Source organism: Oncorhynchus gorbuscha, unplaced genomic scaffold, assembly GCF_021184085.1.
Source record: "Oncorhynchus gorbuscha isolate QuinsamMale2020 ecotype Even-year unplaced genomic scaffold, OgorEven_v1.0 Un_scaffold_18809, whole genome shotgun sequence".
NCBI lineage: Eukaryota > Metazoa > Chordata > Actinopteri > Salmoniformes > Salmonidae > Oncorhynchus > Oncorhynchus gorbuscha.
The window spans coordinates 1-3,806 of NW_025760245.1; the positions used below are offsets into that span (position 1 = coordinate 1).

The following is a 3,806-nucleotide window of genomic DNA, read 5'->3' on the forward strand; positions in this document are numbered from 1 at the left end:
GGTATCCACCTTGACAAAGTATGTATTGTGTGAAAGTCCAAAATGACAGTGAATTCATTTTCACTCAACACTGTCTTTTTGAAAGGTTTGCTGCCCCGTGTGAGGATCGAACTCACGACCTTCAGATTATGAGACTGACGCGCTACCTACTGCGCTAACGAGGCCCTTCTTGCAAAAATATCCAAAATGAAGAAAAAAATATTGATTCCCGAACGTCAGATTTTTACAGTGATGTTGAAACCACCGTGCCAAAATGTATGTATGGTCTGAAATTCGACAACCCCTGAGACAAAAAGATTGATTTCATTCTAAAGTAATACATATCGATATGGACCTTACGATGTGGTATCCACCTTGACAAAAGTATGTATTGTGTGAAAGTCCAAAATGACAGTGTATTCATTTTCACCTTCAGCCAACACTGTCTTTTTAAAGGTTTGATGCCCGTGTTAGAATCAAACTCACGACCTTCAGATTATGAGACTGACACGCTACCTACTGCGCTAACGAGGTACTTCTTGTAAAAATATCCAAAAGAAAAAAAAATATTGATAGCGAACTTCAGATTTTTACAGTGATGTTGAAACCACCATGCCAAAATGTATGTATGGTCTGAAATTCGACAACCCCTGATAAAAAAGATTGATTTCATTCTAAAGTAATACATATCGATATGGACCTTACGATGTGGTATCCACCTTGACAAAAGTATGTATTGTGTGAATGTCCAAAACGACAGGGAATTCATTTTCAGCCAACACTGTCTTTTTGAAAGGTTTGCTGCCCCGTGTGAGGATCGAACTCACGACCTTCAGATTATGAGACTGACACGCTACCTACTGCGCTAACGAGGCCCTTCTTGCAAAAATATCCAAAATGAAGAAAAAATATGATTCCCGAACGTCAGATTTTTACAGTGATGTTGAAACCACCGTGCCAAAATGTATGTATGGTCTGAAATTCGACAACCCTGAGAAAAAGATTGATTTCATTCTAAAGTAATACATATCGATATGGACCTTACGATGTGGTATCCACCTTGACAAAAGTATGTATTGTGTGAAAGTCCAAAACAACAGTGAATTCATTTTCACCTTCAACACTGTCTTTTTGAAAGGTTTGCTGCCCCGTGTGAGGGATCAAACTCACGACCTTCAGATTATGAGACTGACGCGCTGAGGCCCTTCTTTCAAAAATATCCAATGACCTTCAGATATGAGACGATAAACCGACTTCTGCCAACGCTTGATGTTGAAACCACCTTGATTATGAGACCAAAATGATGTAAAAATATCCAAAAAGAAGAAGAAAAATATTGATACCGAACTTCAGATTTTTTACAGTGATGTTGAAACCACCGTGCCAAAAATGTATGTATGGTCTGAAATTCGACAACCCCTGAGAAAAAGATTGATTTCATTCTAAAGTAATACATATCGATATGGACCTTACGATGTGGTATCCACCTTGACAAAAGTATGTATTGTGTGAAAGTCCAAAATGACAGTGAATTCATTTTTTTCAGCCAACACTGTCTTTTTGAAAGGTTTGCTGCCCCGTGTGAGGATCAAACTCACGACCTTCAGATTATGAGACTGACACGCTACCTACTGCGCTAACGAGGCCCTTCTTGTAAAAATATCCAAAAGGAAGAAAAAAAATATTGATACCGAACTTCAGATTTTTACAGTGATGTTGAAACCACCGTGCCAAAATGTATGTATGGTCTGAAATTCGACAACCCCTGAGAAAAAAGATTGATTTCATTCTAAAGTAATACATATCGATATGGACCTTACGATGTGGTATCCACCTTGACAAAAGTATGTATTGTGTGAAAGTCCAAAATGACAGTGTATTCATTTTCACCTTCAGCCAACACTGTCTTTTTAAAAGGTTTGCTGCCCCGTGTGAGGATCGAACTCACAACCTTCAGATTATGAGACTGACGCGCTACCTACTGCACTAACGAGGCCCTTCATGAAAAAATATCCAAAATGAAGGAAAAAAATATTGATACCGAACGTCAGATTTTTACAGTGATGTTGAAACCACCGTGCCAAAATGTATGTATCGTCTGAAATTCGACAACCCCTAGAGAAAAAAGATTGATTTCATTCTAAAGTAATACATATCGATATGGACCTTACGATGTGGTATCCACCTTGACAAAAGTATGTATTGTGTGAAAGTCCAAAAACGACAGTGAATTCATTTTCACCTTCAGCCAACACTGTCTTTTTGAAAGGTTTGCTGCCCCGTGTGAGGATCGAACTCACGACCTTCAGATTATGAGACTGACACGCTACCTACTGCGCTAACAAGGCACTTCTTGTAAAAATATCCAAAAAGAAAAAAAAATATTGATCCCGAACTTCAGATTTTTACAGTGATGTTGAAACCACCGTGCCAAAATGTATGTATGGTCTGAAATTCGACAACCCCTGAGACAAAAAGATTGATTTCATTCTAAAGTAATACATATCGATGTGTACCTTCCGATGTGGTATCCACCTTGACAAAAGTATGTATTGTATGAAAGTCCAAAATGACAGTGAATTCATTTTCACCTTCAGCCAACACTGTCTTTTTGAAAGGTTTGCTGCCCCGTGTGAGGATCGAACTCACGACCTTCAGATTATGAGACTGACGCGCTACCTACTGCGCTAACGAGGCACTTTTGGCAAAAATACCCAAAAGGAAGAAAAAAATATTGATACCGAACTTCAGATTTTTACAGTGATGTTGAAACCACCTTGCCAAAATGTATGTATGGTCTGAAATTCGACAACCCCTGAGAAAAAAGATTGATTTCATTCTAAAGTAATACATATCGATATGGACCTTACGATGTGGTATCCACCTTGACAAAAGTATGTATTGTGTGAAAGTCCAAAACAACAGTGAATTCATTTTCAGCCAACACTGTCTTTTTGAAAGGTTTGCTGCCCCGTGTGAGGATCGAACTCACGACCTTCAGATTATGAGACTGACGCGCTACCTACTGCGCTAACGAGGCCCTTCTTGCAAAAATATCCAAAATGAAGAAAAAAATATCGATTCCCGAACGTCAGATTTTTACAGTGATGTTGAAACCACCGTGCCAAAATGTATGTATGGTCTGAAATTCGACAACCCCTGAGACAAAAAAGATTGATTTCATTCTAAAGTAATACATATCGATATGGACCTTACGATGTGGTATCCACCTTGACAAAAGTATGTATTGTGTGAAAGTCCAAAATGACAGTGTATTCATTTTCACCTTCAGCCAACACTGTCTTTTTAAAAGGTTTGCTGCCCCGTGTGAGGATCAAACTCACGACCTTCAGATTATGAGACTGACGCGCTACCTACTGCGCTAACGAGGCCCTTCTTTCAAAAATATCCAAAATAAAGAAAAAAATATCGATACCGAACGTCAGATTTTTACAGGACGCACTACCTACTGCGCTAACGAGGCCCTTCTTGTAAAAATATCCAAAAAGAAGAAAAAAATATTGATACAGAACTTCAGATTTTTACAGTGTTGTTGAAACCATCGTGCCAAAATGTATGCATGGTCTGAAATTCGACAACTCCTGACAAAAAAGATTGATTTCATTCTAAAGTAATGTATATCGTGGACCTTAGAATGTGGTATCCACCTTGACAAAAAGTATGTATTGTGAATGTCCAAATGACAGCAGTGAATTCATCATCTTCAGTCAACACTGTCTTTTTGAAAGGTTTGCTGCCTGCAGGATCGAACCTATGGTTCTTCTCAGATGGTGAGACTTGATGCCTACCTACTGCGCTAACGAGGC

At 38.8% G+C, this 3,806-nt stretch overlaps 4 non-coding genes across 4 annotated transcripts; all 4 read right to left on the reverse strand.

The window, feature by feature from the left end:
* Positions 1-91: 91 nt before the first annotated feature.
* Positions 92-164, reverse strand: trnam-cau. The gene has a single exon. It is a non-coding gene; the product is annotated as a tRNA-Met (tRNA).
* Positions 165-781: 617 nt separating this feature from the next.
* Positions 782-854, reverse strand: trnam-cau. Its single transcript has one exon. It is a non-coding gene; the product is annotated as a tRNA-Met (tRNA).
* A 1,749-nt stretch (positions 855-2,603) lies between these two features.
* trnam-cau lies at positions 2,604-2,676 on the reverse strand. Its single transcript has one exon. It is a non-coding gene; the product is annotated as a tRNA-Met (tRNA).
* A 270-nt stretch (positions 2,677-2,946) lies between these two features.
* Positions 2,947-3,019, reverse strand: trnam-cau. The gene has a single exon. It is a non-coding gene; the product is annotated as a tRNA-Met (tRNA).
* Between the last annotated feature and the right edge of the window lie 787 nt (positions 3,020-3,806).